Source organism: Macaca mulatta, chromosome 14 (assembly GCF_049350105.2).
Source record: "Macaca mulatta isolate MMU2019108-1 chromosome 14, T2T-MMU8v2.0, whole genome shotgun sequence".
Classification (NCBI taxonomy): Eukaryota; Metazoa; Chordata; class Mammalia; order Primates; family Cercopithecidae; genus Macaca; species Macaca mulatta.
The window spans coordinates 23,730,041-23,754,118 of record NC_133419.1 but is presented as its reverse complement, the minus strand read 5'-3'; the positions used below and the strand labels follow the sequence as shown (position 1 = coordinate 23,754,118).

The following is a 24,078-nucleotide window of genomic DNA, read 5'->3' as shown; positions in this document are numbered from 1 at the left end:
TATGTATCTTAGTTCTGTGAAAGCAAAAATTGCACTGGAAAAAATTAAACAGGAAGAAAGAATATAATTGAAAACTAGTGCAATAGAGGGGAGAAACCTGAATGTAGTCTGAACTCTACTCTGCTCAAAGAAAGGGCAGGTGAGTTTTTAAGATCTGAGATGTTGTTTGGTGAGGGGGTCCTTAAATCCCAGGTAACCTGTGTTTGTTAATTGGCCTTACCCAGAGAAAAAGTGAACTTTCTTCTATCCTCATGACAGGAGGTAATTTTACAACTTGGAGCAAAGTACCCACCTAAGTTAAGCTCCTACCTTCCCACAGACAGGGGAGAAAGGGGTTGCATCTTCCTTAATGATTACATTTCAAAGGGTGGCTCCCAGGTCCTTGAGAAAGATAATTTTGGGTTGTAAAACTAGGAAAAACACTTTTTTTTTTTTTTTAATTTGACACAGAGTCTCACTCTGTCACCAGCCTGGAGTACTGTGGTATAGTCTTGGCTCACTGCAACCTCTGTCTCCTGGGCTCAAGCAATTGTCCTGCCTCAGCCTCCCGAGTAGCTGGGACTACAAGCATGCGCCACCAAGCCCAGCTAATTTTTGTATTTTTAGAGACGGGTTTTCACCACGTTGGCCAGGATGGTCTCCATCTCTTGACCTTGTGATCCACCTGCCTTGGCCTCCCAAAGTGCTGGGATTACAGGCATGAGCCACTGCACCTGGCCGCAAAAACAGTATTTAAAGATTTACATCATAAAAGAGCAGAAAAAGAGTTTAGAGTTACAAGTTTTCTAAAGTAAATGCTCTAATAAAAGGGAGAGAAGAGATCTCTGTGATTAGGCCATCTGGATTCTGTAAGGACCAGGATGAGGGCAAGTTCAGAGGCCTAGAGTGAAAAAGAAGCCTGATTAAAGTTTAGTCTAGCTGAGGGAAATGACGAAGACTTCTTGGTCAGTGCCCTATCTCCTTTAAAAACATGTACCTGTCTGCCATATTTCTTGTTTTGCATTGTGAGCTTCATGAGTGCCTGGAATGTGCCTTGCCTCTGTTTGTACCTCTTGAATGGAGTGATGCAATTAAAAGGAGAAAAAGAACATGAATTAAATCAAAGTTAAGTACTAGACAGTGCTAAGAGTGTGTGTGTATATATGTGTGTGTGTGTGTTTAGGTTTATGTGTGAATTCATTTACTATCCCTTTCAAGGCGCTCATTTGCCCTCCATAACAGGCAGTATTGGAGATGGAATTCTAATAATCTTCGGAAGAACTCACTTTATTCTTCTGACCCCAAGATGTGCTGACAAGCCACATTAATTCCCCACTTTACAGACACTTCTATGGAAGTAGATGCCATTTGCTCACAGAAAGGCTCTGTTAAAAGAGGCAGTAACGCAAGGCATTCTGCAAGGAAATACCAAGAGTATATTTCAGTTAGGAGACAGACCTTCCAGAGTCTTCTCCAGCGTCAGCTGTAGAAATAAAGACTGACGCAGAGAAAGGTGTGGCAGAATGGGGACAGCTTGCTCAACCTACAGAGAGATCTCTTTGAAACTGCTCCATTGCTGTGACCAATTACTTATGAAAAGGAACACTGGGCAAATAGCTCCTGTATTGCTTATTCCCTCAAATTTATACCCCAAAGATATCAAGTGTAAATTATTTGCCCCTAAAAGAATAAAGCCAGGATTGGCAGAGCCTTTGAAACCTCTACGCCACAAATGCAGGAACAAACAAAAAATGAACTAAACTCCGAAAAATAAATTTCAAAGAGTCTGAGGTCCTCCTAAGACTGAAAGTGCTTTTGCTCCAGCTGTGATCATTAAAGTCTTTGCTTACTACAAATAAGAAAACAGCACGTGTGCAATAGAAAGTCAATCACTCTAGAGGGTCTTTCAAATATGTTGGTCATTTGAAAGCATAAATCACCTCCAAGAGCAACCGAGATTCAATGCAGAGGTAATCTCATTTGAAGCAGTCTCATCTCCAAAATGATAATATATTGAGTAGCTTTGCTTGGAAATACAGCCAAGAAGCACTTGCTCAACATTTTATTCATATAGTACACAGAGCCAAGCTTTTCAGAGTCACTAATCCCTCTGGAACTTTTTGTTTAGAGTGAATGCAAATGCATGAGGCCCGTGCTTCCAACAAAAACATCTAATAACATTTTTAAGAGAAACAAACGCCAACCCTTCTTTCTATTTGATTTCATCCTTTCTCTTCCTTTCTTTGAAATGATCCATTTGGTGAAAGTATGTTTTTATATATTATATTTCCAGAATAAATCAAGTGATATAAATTATGTATGGGTTGAACTGCGTCCCCTAAGAAGCTGCGTTGAAATCCTAAGCTCTGTACCTGTGAATGTGACCTTATTTGGACACAGGTTCTTTGCTGATGTTATCTGGCTAAAATTAGGTCATATGTAATTAGGGTTGATCCTAATCTAATGTGACTGGTGTCCCTATAAGGAGAGAAAACAGATATACAGGGAAAGAAACTCCATGTGAAGAACCAAACGGACACAGACAGAGAGAAGACGTGAAGAGACTGAAGTCATGCTGCCACAAATCAAGGAACTCCTGGGGCATTGGAAGCTGGAAGAGGCAGGAAAAAATCCTTCCCTAGAGGCTTCAGAGGGAGCATGGCTTTGACACACCTAGATTTTGGAAATCTAGCCTTTCGAACCGTGAGATGGTAACCGTTTGGGGTACTTTGTTATGGCAGTTTTAGTGAACTAATACAAATGGTTAGTTGCCTTTCAGAAAAAGAAGCCAGAAAATACCACAGTATTTCCCACACTGAATAAAAATTATTGCTTTGCAGGACCTAAAATTTTCTCCTGGCCTTTGTCAGTAGGCACTACCTGAAGAAAAGAAGGAATCTGTCTAATCTCTGTTCAAATTCCAGCTCTGCTCCTTTTTGGCTGAATTATCTCAGGCTAGTGATTTACCCTCTATAACCTTGACTCCTCTCGGTACAAACTGACATAATAATAGCTATGGCACAGTGTGGATTTGTTTTAGGATAAAGGAGACAGCATATGTAAAACACCTGACATATTAAGCTTTCCGTTAATCTAGGTCTTTTCCTTTTCTCCCTTTTCTTCCTGGGCACATACCTTCACCCAAACCAGCCATCAACTAATCCCTCCTGAGGTTCATCTGATAACAGCTTCACGTTTTATATATCCCAGAGATATCTGTAATTTAACAGACAACACTTAAAGGCAAAAAAGCCCTTGAGGCCAAGGCAATAAATTCTAATAGAAAACTACAGGGTTTTTGATAGGCAGTGGAGTAATTTTTTGAGCTGGAGAATTTTGCAGAAGGTATTCAGGACACACCTAAGAAGCCTCGGTCTTACTTGTGTGACTATCCCTGATATATAATAATTTCTGTTAAGAAAGTTCATTATTTCGGGTGTCTAATCTGTTGCTTTTTTAATGTATTCATTAATAATCAATTATTTATTCAATCTCATTAAATTTATTGAGTACACATTCTATACAACACATTAAGGAAGTTATAAAAGTCAACCTAGCAAAGCTACTGCTTGGTTCCAAGGAGCTTGTATTCTAGTACGGAAGAGGAGACATTCATGTAAATAGATGAATTGTGTAATTTAGGAAGTTCTGATACCCAAAATTGAGATTTTGTTTTTTGAGGAGATTTTCCTAAATCATCATTTAATCTCAATCCTTTTCTATCTCTTTACTTTTTTTCCACTCCTTTTCCTCTTTTCCTCTGCCCTGTCTCTCACCTTTTTCCCCTTTGCTTCTCTTTTTATAGTTCCTCTCTCCAGTTCTTCATTTATTACATGTTTACGAGAGTAAGAGCTGATGTGCCTGTAATAAAGCCTTTTTTTTTTTTTTTTTTTTTTTTTTTGAGATGGCGTCTCGGTCTGTTGCCCAGGCTGGAGTGCAGTGGCACAATCTCAGCTCACTGCAACCTCCGCTTCCTGGTTCAAGCGATTATATTGCCTCAACCTCCCCAGTAGCTGGGCCTACAGGTGTAGGCCACCATACTCGGCTAATTCTTTTTTGTACTTTTAGTAGAGACGGGGTTTCGCCATGTTAGCCAGGATGGTCTCCATCTCCTGACCTCGTGATCCGCCCACCTCGGCCTCCCAAAGTGCTGGGATTATAGGTGTGAACCACCGACTTTTATGTGTGTGTATAAATACACGTGTGTGTAAATATGTGTGTTCCTCAGTTGGAAATATTTTGGGGGCAATTACAGAACAGTGATTTTTCTCTAACAACTACTGTATTCTCTCCTATTTTTTTTTTTTTTTTGGAAATGAAATAGCTATGGTATCAGGTCCAGCCAAAGACTTCTGAAAAAATTGGTCCAGAAGGAGACTTATTTTCAGTTTCCAACAAGACCAATATCAAACATCCTGGGCTAGATCAATAATGATTTATACAATTATATTAAAATTATGTAAAGACATTTAATTAATAAGTCCATTATATAGTTTTTCTTGTAGTATTTCCCAGTCTGATATTTATCTTTATGCCACTTTTTTTTAAACCAAAACTTTAAAATCCAGCATCTATTATTTAGCTGTGATCATCTGTAATTGAGACTTGCTTTCTGTCATGTGAATCTAAAATGTTTATACTATTACCTTGTCTATGTCTACTCATTGAACATTATCCTTAGTATTTTTTCTACATTAAGAAACATTTATTTATTCATTCCACACTTACAAAACATCTCATTAGGAAACATATGAAGAGTTTTCTTCCATTCTCTATTTCCTCTAGCGCATGTAGCATACTTTTGACAAATTGATCCTTTTTAAAGAGTTTTTTGGTTGTTTGTTTAGATGATTGCTGGATTTACAACCAATAAGCCTGAGTTTATGCTTCGCCTCTATTCTTAAATACTTGTTTGATGCTTTATCAGTTATAAAAATATAAACTTATAATAAGCAATATGTATTGAGCATTTATGTACTAGATACAGTGATAAAACTCAAGAAGAATTAAATGAATAATTCACTAATGCAATGAGAAATATATTAAGTTTTTGATTTCTAATGTGGACTCTCAAAGGCCTTGTAAGAAACAGCTTTGAAAGTCAATGGAATTGATTTTCATGAGGCAGGTAGTTCTGAGAAAAGAGAAGTCTATTGAAAAGCAGAAAAGAAAACCTATAAGAAATAAGACATAAGATATAGAGTATATGCCTTCAAAATAGGTGAAAAAAAATAAAGAAACAATTATATCCAAAGTAATTGAAATGAGAATCAATTAGTCTGGAAAGAGGTAGGAGACTGAAATATGAATGGGCATGATCTTGGATATCTAGGACATGAGAGTAGATCTTGGGGTTTAAGGGGACTGCACAAATATATATACACACATACATACATATATATACACACATATACACACACATACATATATACACACATACACACATATACACACATATATACACATGCATGCATACACACATATACACATACAGATATACACATATATACACACATGCACATATACACATATATACATACACATGTATACATATATACATAGTATATACACACATATATAATACATATAACACACATGTATCTGGTTAGTACAAAAGTAATTGTGGTTTTTGCCATTAAAAGCAATAACCTATAAGCCCTTGCTTCAAGATATCCCAGCTTTCTGGAGCAAATGGGCATATATTTTCCAGGTATTGATTTATGTCTTTGCCTGTTACTCCTGCTTCCCTGAAAGGTATAAAACCAAACTGTAATCTAACCACCTCGGGTGCGTTTTCTTAGGACTCTTGGAGACTTCGTTTTTTCTGGCTGTGGTGACTCATATTGGCTCAGAATAAATCCCTTTAAAATATCTAATTGTGTTTTGTTTTTCCATTAACATCGCCATGGTCAGAAAGTTGCATGGTTGTTAATCAATGGTTATAATTTTAGCCACACATGTTGCCGTACTAGCTTTTTAGCATGCAGTTGCCTTCATCGTATAGCTGCCTGCGAGACACCCATGAGTTTTTCAGTACAAGTGACACCCATGCTTGCTCTAAGTCTCTGATGATTCCCTTCCAAACTGATCCACAGTAACATGCCCCATTTAACAGCACAGAACACTTATTAACACCTCCAAATAGGCTGGGTGCAGTGGTTCATCCTATAATTCCAGCACTTTGGGAGGCTGAGGCATGAGGACTACTTGAGTACAGGAGTTTAAGGCCAGCCTGGGTAACATAGCAAGGCCCCATCTCTTAAAAAAAAAAAAAAAATTAATTAATTAGCAAGGTATAGTGACACACACCTGTAGTCCTAGATGCTCAGAAGGCTGAGGTGGGAAGATGACTTGATCCCAGGAGTTTGAGGCTACAGTGAGCCATGATTGTGCCAGTACACTCCAGTCTGAGTGACAGAGAGAGACTCCATCATTAAAAAATTAAAATTAAAAAAAAAAACCCTGAAACAGTCAAGATGCCACAGAAGAGAAGACTTTAAAACCTGTAATTAAAACAGACTAAGGCTAAGTGAGAACTTACCACTGAAAACCAACCCTTGGTTTACATAGGGACATCACCTGGAACATGTTAACTTCCAGATGATCTGGGTGTTGTTTCAGATGTCTGGTGAGTAGAGTAGCACACCTAGAATAAAGAATAAACAGGTCGGGTGTGGTGGCTCAAACCTGTAATTCCAGCACTTTGGGAGGCTGAGGCGGGTAGATCACAAGGTCAGGAGTTCCAGACCATCCCGGCCTAGATGGTGAAACCCCGTCCCTACTAAAAATACAAAAAATAACCGGGTGTGGTGGTGGGTGCCTGTAATCCCAGCTACTCGGGAGGCTGAGGAAGAGAATTGCTTGAACAGTAGGCAGAGGTTGCAGTGAGCCGATATCGTGCCACTGTACTCTAGCCTGGGCAACAGAGTGAGACTCTGTCTCAAAATAAAAAATAAAAATAAATACATAAATTATAAATAAATATCCCACACACTTCATCTTTCAAGATGGGTACTACAGTGCCAAAAATGGTGCTTTGGAATAGAGATTATCCATCCAAAGCAGTTTGGTGATAAAGACAGTGATAAGAATTAATGCTAAGTAACATAATTTTCATGATGTTCTCTAAATTCATTGAGGGTGTATTAGAGAGGTTCTCCTATCCCATTATGAAGAGAAAATAATATCAATGGGGATTTTATTTTCCAAAGATAACTGTAACAATATATTTCCTCCTATATCTAACATGCTCTGTGCAGTGTGATTTTGCAATGCTATCTCAATCAGCCCCTATGGGTTAGTCTGGGATTTCTACCTACTGGTTATGGAGATGGCTGAACATACAACACATAACACTAGACACATGAAATCAATAGCAATTTATTAGACATGTGAACTCACAGCCTGGGGAAGGAGGATACCACATGCCATGTGCTGCCACATGGGGGTTGCCCTTGGGAACAGAGTGAAAACTGGGGGGCTTTGAAGGGCAGTCTTTGTAGTATCAAGAAGATGATGTGATCTCAGTTCCTTCAGGAGGATGTGATTGGCTTGTTTAAATAATTCTGCAGGCTAGTGGGGAACTGAAACACATTGCTCGGTAGAAACTGCCTAGTCTTCTTGATAAGGAGGGTTATTTGGTTTGAAGACCTTATGTGTGGAAGCAGAGTAGTGAGAGAAATTTGTAATTAGTCTAATCAAGGACTTCTGAAGTTCACCAGATACCAAGACAGCTCAAAAAACAAAGGTTATTTTTTTCTACACTCTCTACTTCTGACATCAGATGTACATTGCTTTTTTCCCAACACTGACCAATTTTCTGATACCAGCGGAGTGTCCTATAATTCAATTTAATTTCGATACTCTCTACCTAGAGTTATCATTAGATCCCACAAATTAAGGGCTCAGTCTCACAAGACTCCTGTAATTTCAGATTCCAATTACAAGTTCACATCTTCCTTATTTCTGACCAACTGGCAATAAATTGGGGGTTCCAACAAGCCTCCCTCAGGCTCGATAATTTACTACAATTGCTCATAGAACTCAGGGAAACACTACTCATGTCTACCAGTTTATTAGAAAGAATACAATAAAAAATACCCATAAATAGCCAGATTAAGAGATACATAGGGCAAGGTCTGGAGGTGTCCTGAGCCCAGGAGCCTCTTTGTTGAGTTAGGGTATGAGTGACTCTCCTCCCTCCCGTTTACATGAATGTGTTCACCAACCTGGAAGCTCATCAGTGCTCATTGTTTACACATTTTTTTTTTATAGAGCTTAATCTTCAACTCCTCCCCCTACATTCTTCTCTAAAGTATATGGGTGGAACTTAATGTTCCAATGCTTTGATTTCTTCCTGTTTCTGGTGACCACCCCTATCCTGATGCTATCTAGGGACCCCACCTTAAGGCAATTCATTAGCATAAAATAAAGCGTCATTAAGTACGCCACCACATGAATAACAACGGACATTCCTATCATTCAGGAAATTCGTAGTAGAGTTTTCAAAACTCTGTACGAGGAACCAGCAACAAAGACCAAATATATTTATTATGCTACAGTTCCACATAAGTTTGGGCCTTAATGTTAAGCCTTACCTCAAGCATGCATCCAAAACCAGGTGGTGTGTAATTCCCTCTCCTTGTGACCAAAAGAATGTGTTAAAAGTGATGTCATGTTGTTTCTAATAAGACAGGTCATAATGCTTCTTAGAACGCAGCTTCTCAGGACTATCTCATAACCCATCTGTGAAGCAGGGAGAAGTTCAACTTCTTCATGAAGAGGATCAGATCAAGGTAGCCAATTGATAGTTTCTGGATTTTCTCCTTGTAAGAATCATCTACTCAAATGGAAGAAAATGGGGAGGAAACGGGAGGAAAAAACCCTTAAAACTAAGCATATAAACAAAGGAGACTCTTTTAAGTCAAGAGATGGCATTATCTTTTTAATTGACAACTTTAAACTCTTGACATTATCTGAGGAGAGAACTCTAATTAGAAGAGAGCAGCAAGAGAAAATAAGATTTACTTTTATTGAACATCTGATTTATGCTGATGAAAATATACTTGCTGCACGTACTCCCTCAGTCTCATCTATCTCCTAATATTCACCTCATCCTTTAATTTATTCATTTATTTAACAAAGAGTTAAAACATGCTTATCTTGTGGCTGCAACATAGTAGCCGGGAGATTGTCAGTGGGGCCTGGGACAAAAGGACCAGAGGAAGGAAAGCCTTAGGAGTTCACAGTTGACACTGCCCAAAAGAAATTGGAAGAGTAATGTCTTGTCGTAAGTTCTTTCAGGTATATGGTATCAATGAAAAGAGTCAAACTCTGTAAAGTATTTGAAGAGATTTAGACCGGGCACTGTGGCTGATGCCTGTAATCTCAGCACTTTGGGAGGCCAAGGCAGAAGGATCATGAGGTCAAGAGATTGAGACCATCCTGGCCAACATAGTGAAACCCTGTCTCTACCAAAAATACAAAAATTAGCTGGGCGTGGTGGCACAGACCTGTAGTCCCAGCTACTCCGGAGGCTGAGGCAGGAGAATCGCCTGAACCTGGGAGGCAGAGGTTGAAATGAGCTGAGATCACCCTACTTGCACTCCAGCCTGGGCAACAGAACAAGACTCGGTCTCAAAAAAAAAAAAAAAAAAAAAAAAAAAGATTTCTTATGAGCCAAATATGAGTGACCAGCCTTTAAGAGATTCTGAGAACATGTACCCAAGGTGGTTAGACTACAGCTTGGTTTTATAAATTTTTAGGGAGACATAAGATATCAATCAGGCTGGGCACAGTGGCTCATGCCTGTAATCCCAGCACCTCGGGAGGCCGAGGCGGGTGGATTGCGAGGTCAGGAGACCAAGACCATCCAGGCTAACACAGCGAAACCCCATCTCTACTAAAAATACAAAAAATTAGCCAGGCGTGGTGTCGGGCACCTGTAGTCCCAGCTACTCGGGAGGCTGAGGCAGGAGAATGGCGTGAACCCGGGAGTGGGAGCTTGCAGTGAGCCGAGATCGTGCCACTGCACTCCAGCCTGGGTGACAGAGCAAGACTCCGTCTCAAAAAAAAAAAAAAAAAAAAAAAAAAGACATCAATCAATCAATACGTGTAAAATGTACATTGGTTCAGTCTGGAAAGGAAGGACAACTCGATGTGAGGGGTGTTTCCAGCTCACAGAGAGATTCAAAGATTTTTTGATTGGCAATTGGTTGAAAGAGGTGAGGTATTGTCCAAAGACAGAGAACTAATAGAGGGGAATGTTTGGGTTAAGATAAGGGGTTGCAGAAACCAAGATTCCTATTATGCAGAGGAAGCCTCCAGGCAGCTAGCTTCAGAAAAAATAGATTGTCAATGTTTCTTATCAGAGTTGATTCTCTCCTGGATCAGGGAAAAGAAACTAATGAGCTAATGGGGATTCTCTGTAGAATGTAGATTTTTCTCACAAGAGACAGCTTTGCCAGGCCATTTCAATATATGTCAGAGAAAATATAATTTGGGGTAAAATACTTCAATTTCTGTCAGGGCCTGCTATCTGCCATGTGATGCTACACTAGAGTCAGGCTAAAATTTGGTGTCTTATTGCTTCAAAGAGTCTACTTTATCAGTCTTTACATCTATTTTAATGTTAATACTGGTCATCTGTGCCTGAATTACAAAAAACAGGAGACTATAACGAGGCATGTCCGACTCCCCTTTCCCATCATGGCCTTGTTACTGGTGGTAGGTATCTGAGTTACCCCGAGTTACCAGCGGTGAATCTGCATGGGTACACAGCAACTTCTTGCCTCCTCAGAAGAAAGACTTTGACTGAGGGGCATAAAGCAGAAAGTGATACTGAGGGAAGTTTCAGAGCAAGAGTAGAAGTTTATTTAAAAAGGTTTTAAGGCCGGGCACAGTGGCTCACGCCTGTAATTCCTGCACTTTGGGAGGCCGAGGCGGATGGATCACCTGAGGTCTGGAGTTTGAGACCAGCCTGACCAACATGGAGAAACCACATCTCTACTGAAAATACAAAATTAGCCCGGCGTGGTGGCGCATACTTGTGATACCAGCTACTCAGGAGGCGGAGGCAGGAAAACTGCTTGAATACGGAAGGCAGAGGTTGCGGTGAGCCAAGATTGCACCATTGCACTCTAGCCTGGACAACAAGAGCCAAAAAAAAAAAAAAGGCTTTAGAACAGGAAAGAAAGGAAAGCTCACTTGGAAGAGATTCAAGAGGGCTCCTGAAGGACAAAGAGAATGTTTAACCTTGATCCTAGAGCTTAATAGGTTTGCCTCTTTCCCGTGATTCTATAGACCCCTAGGGTGGGTTTCCTGAATGCCCAGTGCCCTTCTTACCCTTGGGAACTGAGCGCTGCGCATTGCATTTAGAAAGTTGCACTCACGCCCATCCGAGGCTTTTTTCCCTTTTTCCAGCGGACTGTACCCGGAAGGTCATATTTCACCATTTTGTTTCTTAGTGCGCATGCCCAGGAAGTTTTTTCTCCCTGGCATCTGCTTTCAATTAACACTTTAATGTTAATAGCTGTGGATCATCAGGAAATGGTCTCCGCCTGGCCCTGGGAGGGCTGCCAAATTTTCATTTTTAGAGAGGCAGTCTGATAATTGTTAAACCATCACCTGACATTTCTAGCAGGTGGGGAAGAGCCCTCTCCTGCCCCGCCCATCCCTATCTAACTACCTGTAACAGCCTGAAATAGTTTTCAGGTTGTGAAAGGAAAATACATCTTGGGACCCCCAAATCACTAAGCCAAAGGGTAAAGTCAATCTGGGAACTGCAACAGGCAAACCTGCCTTTCATTTTATTCCTAAATAAAAGAGCTACAAAGACTTTTTTTAAAGCCACATACCTCCCTCAAAATTGGCCCGCAAGGAAGTTCCTTATGGACAAAGGACAGACCTCAAAGTCATCCCTCTTCCCACCTGAGACAAACACATATCTGATTGCTTCCTTTGCCCTACTGTTACATTAAACCAGACTAAGGCATAAATGACTATTCCTTTACCTTTCACTCAAATGTAAATTGTGTATTTAGTTAAAGGCTAACCAGAGACCCAAAAATAAAAAATGCAAGTTTGTTTCTTATCTACCTATGGCTTGGAAGCCCTCTCCCTAACTTGAACTTGTCCTACCTTCTCGAACCAAACCAAGGTATGTCATTCACGTATTGATTGATGTCTCATGTCTCCCTAAAATGTATAAAATCAAGCTGCACCCCAACCACCTTTGGCATCAGGACCTCCTGAGACTGTGTCTCTGGTGCATCCTTAACCTTGGCAAGATAAACCTTATAAATTGATTGAGTTTCAGATACTTTTGGGTTCACATGGTTAACTTTGGAATGCTGTTGGTTGAAAGGAGGGGTGTATTCAGATGACTGTTGGGGGGAGAACTTAGAAATGTTATTTTTTATTTACAGTAGCATAGTGATGGAACCAGAGAGAGGCCCTGAAGCCAGTATTGGAGAGTAAGAAAAGGGAAACATAGGCATTAAAGCAGTTTTTTTTTCTTCCCAATACTACCATTAATAAACTAGAAAGCACTACATAAATGTAAAGTGAAATAGCATTATTAAGGGATCATTCTCCTATTCCTTCATGAATCACCACTACCTACGCACTGTCAACTGAAGAATGATGAGGTTCATAAATTTGGAAAAAAGAGCTCTTTTCTTTTCTTTTCTTTTCTTTTTTTGAGACAAAGTCTCACTCTGTCACCCAGACTGGAGTGCAGTGGCACGATCTCGGCTCACTGCAACCTCCACCTCCTGGGTTCAAGCGATTTTCCTGCCTCAGCCTCCTGAGTAGCTGGGATTACAGGTGCACACCACCACCCCCCACCCCCACCAGTTAATTTTTGTATTTTTAGCAGAGACGGGGTTTCACCATGTTGGTCAGGTTGATCTTGAATTCCTGACCTTGTGATCCTCCTGCCTCGGCCTCCCAGAGTGCAGGGATTACAGGTGTGAGCCACCGACTGCACCTGGCAGAGAGCTTTATTTTTCATAAAGGATTTCAGCCTGCATAGCGGCCATTCTGGCAAGCCTTATCCCCCTGTGATAATCAATATTGAGTGTCAACTTGATTGGATTGAAGGATGCAAAGTATTATTCCTGTGTGTGTCTGTAAGGGTGTTACCAAAAAAGATTAACATTTGAGTCAGGTGTAAGAGAGGCAGACCCACCCTCAATCTGGATGAGCACCATCTAATCAGCTGCCAGCACGGCCAGAATAAAAGGAGGCAGAAGAAGGTAGAAGCAGACTGGCTAAGTCTTCTGGCCTCCGTCTTTCTCTTGTGCTGGATGCTTCCTGCCTTCAAAGGACTCCAAATTCTTCAGCCTTTGGACTCTTGGACTTACACCAGTGGTTTGCCAGGGCCTCTTGGGCCTTCAGCCACAGATGGAAGACTGCACTGTCAGCGTCCCTACTTTTGAGGTTTGGGGACTCTGGCCTCCTTGCTCCTAAGCTTGCAGAAGGTCTATGGTGGGACTACATCTTGTGATGGTGTGAGTCAATTCCCTGTAATAAACTCCCTTTCATATACACATCTATCCTATTAGTCCTGTTCCTCTAGAGAACCCTGACAAATACAGCCCCCTCACTGGACTTGTGTACAAAATTGGTGGTGGCACCAGCGTGATCTGAGGATAAAGGTTTTGGCCTTCTGACATCAAAAGGTGAAGCAGAGGACAGGAAAACCCTTACTGTGCATTCTCCAAAGACTGGCCAGGAGCACTCGGTAGTCCCTGGCCTATTATCAACCATAAAATAGGGGAAGCATCAGGCTGTTAGTTGATATCAGATGGAGTCTTTTGAAAGAGTTGGTTTCTGGTAAGTCCGTAGGGAAGAAAGCCTAGTGGTAGTGAGTGAGAAGGGTATAAGGAACTCCTATTTAGTCATGGCTGAAAACTCAGTTTTCAAGGTTACTCTGTGGTCCCCTTGGCCAAGAGATTGACTTTTTAGTCAGTTGGGGGGCTTAGAATTTTCTTTGAGGCTTACGGTGTTAAAGTCTAAACTTTCCAGATTGCCTTTACTTTACCTCTTTACCTGTTCATCTCAAAAAATAATTTTTATTTCTTTTAATTTAGGGTTTCTAATATCAATCTTATAATATTTACATAAATCTTAGTTGCCAATAATAATAGAAACCTGCTTAACATAGGGAGAAAGGTAATTTATTGGAAGCATCATAGACAGTTTATCAAGTGAAGAATTGTCAATAATTAAGGAAACCTCCCCAATTGTCAGGGTACTGCAATGATGTTCACACCACCATGGGAAGAAGGTTGTCAGTCCTGGGAACTACCACCAGCCCAGATGCCACAGCCACCATGGATGCTGACGCATCTTCGCTGCTATTACTGAATGCTACTCATGTTTCCTTATACTACTGGCTCCACTTCAAAGTGGCAGTAAGAAATAGCCAATTGGCCAAGCCTAGCTCATGCACCTATGGTGTTACTACAGAGGATGAGGAAAGAAAATATTTGAACTTGTGTACTTTTTAGTGGTAGGCTATGTTGTCATAAAGTCTCTCATATGGGGAGCCCGAAAAATATGTAAACTTTGCAATATAATGCTAAAAGGTTACACAATTCCAGAAGTTATCTGAGGTATGTCATGCCAGACACGTAGTAGGTACACAGTTTCTGGCTTCTATATTTAGGAATTGAGCTCCATGGGCTGGTTATCCCAGAACTGGGATGTTAAAGTACCTGAGTTCACCAAGGATGCTAAAAAGATCCAAAGCATGCAGTGTCTCATGATTCATAAGAAGGAAAGAAAGCCTACTGCCTGCACTCAGCAAGGACCAGAGAGAGTTGTGGCTTAAGGTTTTAATAGCACTATTTGCAAAAGCTGCAGTTTTCGATATTCCAATCCCCAGTGGGGAATCTGCCAGGTAATCCTCTTCTCTCCAAAGCCTCTCAGCAGAATCCATGTCAGAGACAGTGAACAGCTGTGGGCCTGAACTCGCTGGCCAGCAAGATGAAAGCTCTGCTTAATTGTTCTTGGTAATTGCCAACTCTAGGGAGCTGGCCTAAAGAAGTTGTTCATTTCCTCCTCTGTTAATACTCTATTTACATCCTTATACAATGCTTAGTGTAACAGAGATTTCACTCTTCTGGTTGATAGTGATAACTAGTGTTGCCCCTCTAAAGTAGGATCTACAATTTTTTTTTAGTATATTTATGAAACAGTTTGATATACATTTTCACCTTTCCACCTCACCACATCAGTTGAGAAAAAGAATGCTTGACTGGAAGAAGTAATTAGCCCAATCTAATCAAAGTGGCAGATTGAGAATTGAAACACAAGAGTGTATGGCCCTGTAGTTCCTGTCATTTTCATTACTGCACCTCTTAACTTGCCACAGTGCAGAGCACGTGGAAGTGATGGAGTAGTATCTCTAGAAGCACAGAGCAAAAGAGGGATTCAGAGATAGGGCATTTCTTGAATGGATGAGTAAAGGTTGGAGAGAGAAGTCCCTGGAGATTACTGGATATAACTTTTTTATAAAGTTATCTAAGTACAGGGACCATGATATGGTTTGGCTCTGTGTCCCCACCCAAATCTCATCTTGAATGGCACTCCCATAATTCCCATGTGTTATGGGAAGGACTCTGTAGGAGATAATTGAATCATGGGGCCGGTTTCCCTCATTCCATTCTCATGGTAGTGAATAAGTCTCATGAGATCTGATGGGTTTTTTTTAATTTTATGGATTTATTTTTATTATACTCTAAGTTCTAGGGTACATGTGCACAATGTGCAGGTTGGTTTGCTGCACCCATTGATTCATCACTTACATTAGGTATTTCTCCTAATGCTATCCTTCCCCCAGGCCCCCACTCCCTGACAGACCCTGGCGTGTGATGTTCCCCACCAGGTGTCCAAATGTTCTCATTGTTCAATTCCCACTTATGAGTGAGAACATACAGTGTTTGGTTTTATGTCTTTGTGATTGTTTGCTGAGAATGATGGTTTCCAGCTTCATCCATGTCCCTACAAAGGACATGAACTCATCCTTTTTTGTGGCTGCATGGTATTCCATGGTGTATATGTGCCACATTTTCTTAATCCAGTCAATCATTGATGGACATTTGGGTTGGTTCCAAGTCTTTGCTATTGTGAATAGTGCCACAAAAAATATAAGTGTGTATGCATCTTTATAGTAACATGATTTGTAATCCTTTGGGTATATACCCAGTAATGGGATTGCTGGGTCAAATGGTATTTCTAGTTCTAGATCCTTGAAGAATCACCACACTATCTTCCACAATGGTTGAACTAATTTACACTCCCACTAACAGGGTAAAAGCATTCCTTTGTCTCCACATCTTCTCTAGCACTGGTTGTTTCCTGACTTTAATGATTGCCATTCTAACTGGCATGAGATGGTATCTCATTGTGGTTTTGCTTTGCCTCTGATGACCAGTGATGATTACCATTTTTTCATGTGTCTCTTGGCTGTATAAATATCTCCTTTTGAGAAGTGTCTGTTCATATCCTTTGCCCACGTTTTGATGGGGTTGTTTTATTCTTGTAAATTTGAGTTCTTTGTAGATTCTGGAAATTAGATCTTTGTCAGATGGGTAGATTGCAAAAATTTTCTCCCATTCTGTAGGATGTCTGTTAACACTGATGGTGGGTTCTTTTGCTGTGCAGAAGCTCTTTAGTTTAATTAGATCCCATTTGTCTATTTTGGCTTTTGTTGCCATTGTTTTTGGTATTTTAGTCATGAAGTCCTTGTCCATGCCTATGTCCTGAATGGTATTGCCTGGGTTTTCTTCCAGGGTTTTTTCTGCTTTTAGGGCTAACATTTAAGTCTTTAATCCATCCCAAGTTAATTTTTATATAAGATGTAAGGAAGGGATCCAGTTTCAGCTTTCTACATATGGCTAGCCAATTTTCCCAGCACCATTTATTAAATAGGGAATCCTTTCCCCATTTCTTGTTGTTGTCAGGTTTGTCAAAGATCAGATGGTTGTAGATGTGTGGTGGTATTTCTGATGCTTCTGTTCTGTTCCACTGGGGTGTGTGTGTGTGTGTGTGTGTGTGTGTGTGTGTGTGTGTATCTGTTTTGGTGCCAGTACCCTGCTGTTTTGGGTACTGTAGCCTTGTAGTATAGTTTGAAGTCAGGTAGCACGCTGCCTCCAGCTTTGTTCTTTTGGCTTAGGATTGTCTTGGCAATGTGAGTCTTTTTTGGTTCCATATGAACTTTAAAGCAGTTTTTTCCAATTCAGTGAAGAAAGTCATTGGTAGCTTGATGGGGATGGCATTGAATCTATCAATTACCTTGGGCAGTATGGCCATTTTCACGATATTGATTCTTCCTATCCATGAGCATGGAATGTTCTTCCATTTTTTTGTGTCCTCTTTTAATTTATTGAGCAGTGGTTTGTAGGTCTCCTTGAAGAGTTCCTTCACATCCCTTGTAAGTTGGATTCCTAGGTATTTCATTCACTTTGTAGCAATCACGAATGGGAGTTCACTTATAATTTGGCTCTGTCTGTTATTGGTGTATAGGAATGCATGTGATTTTTGCACATTGATTTTGTATCCTGAGACTTTGCTGAAGTTGCTTATCAGCTTAAAAATATTTTGGGCTGAAACAATGAGGTTTTCTAACTATACAATCATGTCTTCTGCAAACAGGGACAATTCGACCTCCTCTTTTCCTAATTGAATACCCTTTATTTCTTTCCCTTGCCTGATTGCTCTGGCCAGAACTTCCAACACTATGTTGAATAGGAGTCATGGTGAGAGAGGGCATGCTTGTCTTGCACTGGTTTTCAAAGGGAATGCTTCTAGTTTTTGCCCATTCAGTGTGATATTGGCTGTGGGTTTGTCAAAAATAACTTATTATTTTGAGATACGTTCCATCAATACCTAGTTTTTTGAGAGTTTTTACAATGAGGGGCTGTTAAATTTTGTTGACAGCCTTTTCTGCATCTATTGAGATAATCATGTGGTTTTTGTCATTGGTTCTGTGTATGTGATGTATGACGTTTATTGATTTGCATATGTTGAACCATCCTTGCATCCCAGGGATAACCAATGATCATGGTGTATAAGCTTTTTGATGTGCTGCTGGATTCAGTTTTCCAGTATTTTGTTGAGGATTTTTGCATTGATGTTCATCAGGAATATTGTTTTAAAATTCTTTTTTTCTTGTGTCTCTGCCAGGCTTTGATATCAGAATAATCCTGGTCTCATAAAATGAGTTAAGGAGGATGCCTTCTTTTTCTATTGATTGGAATAGTTTCAGAAGGAATGGTACCAGCTCCTCTTTGTACATCTGGTAGAATTCAGCTGTGAATACATTTGGTCCTGGACTTTTTATTTGGTTGGTAGGCTATTAATTATTGCCTCAATTTCAGAGCCTGTTATTGTTCTTTTCAGAGATTCAACTTCTTCCTGGTTTAGTCTTGGGAGGGTGTATGTACCTAGAAATTTATCCATTTCTTCCAGATTTTCTAGTTTATTTGCATAGAGGTGTTTATAGTATTCTCTGATGGTAGTTTGTATTTCAGTGGGATCGGTGGTGATATCCCCTTTATCAGTTTTTATTGCATCTATGTGATTCTTCTCTCTTTTCTTCTTTATTAGTCTTGCTATCAGTCTATCAATTTTGTTGAACTTTTCAAAAAACCAGCTGCTGGATTCATTAATTTTTTGAAGGGTTTTTTCTCTATCTATTTCAGTTCTGCTCTGATCTTCGTTATTTCTTGCTTTCTTCTAGCTTTTGAATTTGTTTGCTTTTAATTCATCTAGTTCTTTTAATTGTGATGTTAGGGTGTCAATTTTAGGTCATTCCTGCTTTCTTCTGTGGGCATTTAGTGCTATAAATTTTTCTCTACACACTGCTTTAAATGTGTCCCAGAGATGCTGGTACATTGTGTCTTTGTTCTCAATGGTTTCAAAGAACATCTTTATTTCTGCCTTCATTTTGTTATTTACCCAGTAGTCATTCAGGAGCAGGTTGTTCAGTTTCCATGTAGTTGAGTGGTTTTGAGTGAGTTTCTCAATCCTGTGTACTAATTTGATTGCACTGTCATCTGAGAGACAGTTTGTTGTGATTTCTGTTCTTTTACATTTGCTGAGGAGTGCTTTACTTCCAATTATGTGGTCAATTTTAGAATGAGTGTGATGTGGTGCTGAGAAGAATGTATATTCTGTTGATTTGGGGTGGAGAGTTCTGTAGATGTCTATTATGTCTGCTTGATGCAGAGCTGAGTTCAAGTCCTGGATATCCTTGTTAACCTTCTGTCTCATTGATCTGTCTAATATTGACAGTGGGGTGATAAAATCTCCCATTATTATTGTGTGGGAGTCTAAGTCTCTTTGTAGGTCTCTCAGGACTTGCTTTATAAATATGGGTGCTCCTGTATTGGGTGCATATATATTTAGGATAGTTAGCTCTTCCTGTTGAATTGATCCTTTTACCATTATGTAATGGCCTTCTTTGTCTCTTTTGATATTTGTTGGTTTAAAGTCTGTTTTATCAGAGACTAGGATTGCAACCCCTGCTTTTTTTTTTCTGCTTTCCATTTGCTTGTTAGATCTTCCTCCATCCCTTTATTTTGAGCCTATGTGTGTCTCTGCCCATGAGATGGGTCTCCTGAATACAGCACACTGATGGATCTTGACTTTTTATCCAATTTGCTAATCTGTGTCTTTTAATTGGGGCATTTAGCCTATTTACATTTAAGCTTAATATTGTTATGTGTGAATTTCATCCTGTCATGACATTAGCTGGTTATTTTGCCCATTAATTGATGCAGTTTCTTCATAGCATCAATGTTCTTTACATGTTTTTTCAGTGGCTGGTACTGGTTGTTCCTTTCCATGTTTAGTGCTTCCTTCAGGAGCTCTTACAAGGCAGGCCTGGTGGTGACAAAATCTTTCAGCATTTGCTTGTCTGTAACGAATTTTATTTCTCCTTCACTTATGAAGCTTAGTTTGGCTGGATATGAAATTCTGGGTTGAAAATTCTTTTTTTAAGAATGGTGAATGTTGGCCCCCACTCTCTTCTGGCTTATAGGGTTTCTGCCGAGAGATTTATTCTCTGTTATTCTGATGGGCTTCCCTTTGTGGGTAACCCGACCTTTCTCTCTGGCTGCCCTTGACATTTTTTCCTTAATTTCAACCTTGGCGAATCTAACAGTTATGTGTCTTGGAGTTGCTCTATTTGAGGAGTATCTTTGTGGTGTTCTCTGTATTTCCTGAATTTGAAAGTTGGCCTGCCTTGCTAGGTTGGGGATGTTCTAGATAATATCCTGAAGAGTGTTTTCCAACTGGGTTCCATTTTCCCTGTCACTTTCAGGTACACCTATCAAATGTAGATTTGGTCTTTTCACATAGTCCCATATTTCTTGGAGGCTTTGTTTCTTTTTACTGTTTTTTTCTCTAACCTTGTGTTCTCACTTTTTTTTGTTCATTTGATCTTCAATCACTGATACCCTTTCTTACACTTGATCGAATTGGCTATTGAAATTTGTGTGTGTGTCATGAAGTTCTCGTGCCATGGTTTTCAGCTCCTTCCGGTCATTAAAGGTCATCTCTGCACTGTTTATTCTAGTTAGCCATTCATCTAACATTTTTTCAATGTTTTTAGCTTCCTTGTGATGGGTTAGAACATGTTCCTTTAGCTCAGAAAAGTTTGTTATTACTGACTTTCTGAAGCCTACTTCTGTCAACTCGTCAAAGTCATTCTCCATCCAGCTTTGTTCCATTGCTGGCGAGGAGCTGCGATCCTTTGGAGGAGAAGAGGTGCTCTGGTTTTTAGAATTTCAGCATTTCTGCTCTGGTTTCTCCCTATCTTTGTGGTTTTATCTACCTTTGGTCTTTGATGTTGATGACCTACAGATGGGGTTTTGGTATAGATGTCCTTTTTGTTGATGTTGATGCTACTCCTTTCTGTTGGTTAGTTTTCCTTCTAACAGTCAGGTCCCTCAGTTGCAGGTCTTTTGGAGTTTTCCAGAGGTCCACTGCAGACCCTGTTTGCCTGGATATCACCAGTGGAGGCTGCAGAACACCAAATATTGCTGCCTGATCCTTCCTCTGGAAGCTCCCTCCCTGAGGGGCACCTGTGTATATGAGGTGTCTGTTGGCCACTACTGGGAGATACCTCCCAGTTAGGTTATATCGGGGTCAGGGACCTACTTGAGGAGGCAGTCTGTCTGTTCTCAGAGCTCAAATGCCATGCTGAGAGGACTGCTGCTCTCTCTAGAGCTGTCAGACAGGGCTGTTTAAGTCTGCAGAAGTTTTCTGCTGCCTTTTGTTCAGCTATGCCCTGCCCACAGAGGTGGAATCTACAGAGACAGTAGGCCTTGCTGAGCTGTGGTGGGCTCTGCCCAGTTCAAGCTTCCCGGCAGCTTTGTTTATGTACTCACACCTCAACAATGGTGGACGCCCCTCCCCCAGCCAGGCTGCTACTTTGCAATTCCATCTCAGACTGCTGTGCTAGCAGTAAGCAAGGCTCCATGGGCATGGGACCTGCCAAGCCAGGCACAGGAGAAAATCTCCTTGTCTGCCAGTTTCTAAGACCTTGGGAAAAGCACAGAAATTGGGCGGAAGTGTCCTGTTTTTCCAGGTACAGTCTGTCATGGCTTCCTTTGGCTAGGAAAGAAAAATCCCCCAACCCCTTGCACTTCCTGGGCTAGGCAACACCCCGCTCTGCTTCTGCTCACCCTCCATGGGCTGCACCCACTGTCCAACCAGTCCCAATGAGATGAACCACGTACCTCAGTTGGAAATGCAGAAATCACCTGTCTACTGAGTTGATCACGCTGGGAGCTGCAGACCACAGCTGTTCTTATTCAGCCATCTTGGAACATACCTCCTGATGGTTTTATTAAGGGGATTTCCACTTTCACAGCCGCTTCATTCCCTCTTGCTGCCACCATGTAAGAAGATCCTTTCTCTTCCACCATGACTGAGGCCTCCCCAGTCACATGAAACTGTGAGTTCATTAAATCTATTTTTTTCCCATTTTTGGGTATGTCTATCAGCAGCATAAAAATGGACTAATAAAGACCATCTTTAGGCCGGGCGCGGTGGCTCAAGCCTGTAATCCCAGCACTTTGGGAGGCCGAGACGGGCGGATCACAAGGTCAGGAGATCGAGACCATCCTGGCTAACACGGCGAAACCCCATCTGTACTAAAAAAAACACAAAAAATTAGCCGAGCGAGGTGGCGGCGCCTGTGGTCCCAGCTACTTGGGAGGCTGAGGCAGGAGAATGGCGTGAACCCGGGAGGCGGAGCTTGCAGTGAGCTGAGATCTGGCCACTGCACTCCAGCCTGGGCGACAGAGCGAGACTCCGTCTCAAAAAAAAAAAAAAAAAAAAAAAAGACCATCTTTAAAAACATTAGTAATATTTTGAGGTTAATATAGTGTGCACAGCACAATGTGTATGATTGTTGCTGTAGAGTTTCATTTTGTTGTTGCTGGTGTTGCTTTTTCATTACTTTTTTTTACATAATTTTTTTCTATTTCAAATGACTTATAATAATTGCACATATATATGGAATAGAGTGATATTTCTATACATGTATACACTAATGTTCAAATTAGGGTAATTAGCATATCTATCATTTAAATATCACTTCTTTGTGTTGTGAACACTCAAAATCCTCTTTTAACTTTTTGAAAATATACACTAGACCAGGTGTGGTGGCTCATGCCTGTAATCCCAGCACTTTGGAAGGCCGAGGAGGGCAGATTATGAGGTTAGGAGTTCAAGATCAGCCTGGCCAACGTGAGAAACCCCATAACTACTAAAAATACAAAAATTAGCTGGGCGTGGTGGTGGGCACCTATAATCCCAGCTACTTGGGAGGCTGAGGCAGGAGAACCACTTGAAATCAGAAGGTGGAGGTTGCAGTGAGCTGAGATTGTGCCACTGCACTGCAGCCTGGGCAACAAGAGTGAAACTGTCTCAAAAAAAGGAAATATACACTAAATTATTATTGAATATAATCATCGTACAGCAGTACAAGACACTAGGATTTATTCCTCCCACAAGCTGTAACTTTGTGTCTATTAAAAAGCATATTTCTATCTTTTCTTTCCCCCTGAATTTCCCAGCCTCAAATAACCACAATTCTTCATTCTACTTCTGTAAGTACAACTTTTTTTTTCCCCAGCTCTCACATATGAGTGAGAACATGTGGTACTTATCTTACTGAGCCAGATGTACTTCACTTAACATAATGTCCTCCAGGCTCATTATGTTGCTGTAAATGACATACTTTCATTGTTTTTTTAAATGGCTGAATACTATTCCATTGTCCATATTGTGAACCCTGGAAATCTGAGTCAGGTCTCAGTTAATTTAGAAAGTTTTATTTTGCCAAGATTCAGGACCTGCACCTGTGACAGTGCCTCTGGAGGTCCTGATGACATGTGCCCAATGTGGCAGGGGTACAGCTTGGTTTTAAACATTTTAGGAAGACATGAGACATCAATCAATATGTGTAAAATGTACATTGGTTCAATTGGAAAAGTGAGACAACTCAAGGTGAAGGCGAGACACCTTGAAGTTGGGAAGGGGTTTCCAGGTCGTAGGGACACATATCGTTTCCTTCTTTGAGTTTCTGATTAGCCTCTCCAAATGAGGCAGATATGCATTTATCTCAGTGAGAAGAGGGGTAACTTTGAATAGAAGGCATGTTTGCCTTAAGCAGTTCCCAGCTTGACTACTTTCTTTAGCTTAGTGATTTGGGGGCCCCAAGATTTATTTTCCTTTCACAATACATAACATATTTTCTTCATCTGTTCATCTGTTGATAAATATTTAGATTGATTCTTAACCTTGGCTATTGTGAATAGTGCTGTGATAAACATGGTGGTGTGGGTATCCCTTTGATATAGAGATGTCCTTTCCTTTGAATAAATACCCAGTGGCAGGATTGCTGGATATCATGGTAGTTTTATTTTTAGTGTTCTGTGAGACCTCCATTCTGTTTTCCAAAGTAGCTGCACTAATTTACATTCCCAACTACAGTGTATAAATGTTTCCTTTCCTTCACATCCTCACCAGTGCTTGCTTTTTTTTTTTTATTTTTGATGACAGCCCTTCTAACTGGAG

The 24,078-nt window shown here is 40.5% G+C and overlaps 1 long non-coding RNA gene across 1 annotated transcript; it reads right to left on the bottom strand.

Moving 5' to 3' along the window:
- Positions 1-6,505: 6,505 nt before the first annotated feature.
- Positions 6,506-11,439, bottom strand: LOC144334554 (uncharacterized). Its single transcript, XR_013404515.1, has 3 exons — positions 11,323-11,439; positions 8,577-8,818; positions 6,506-6,625 (listed from the first exon to the last, which is right to left on the bottom strand). It is a non-coding gene; the product is annotated as an uncharacterized LOC144334554 (long non-coding RNA).
- Positions 11,440-24,078: the final 12,639 nt, after the last annotated feature.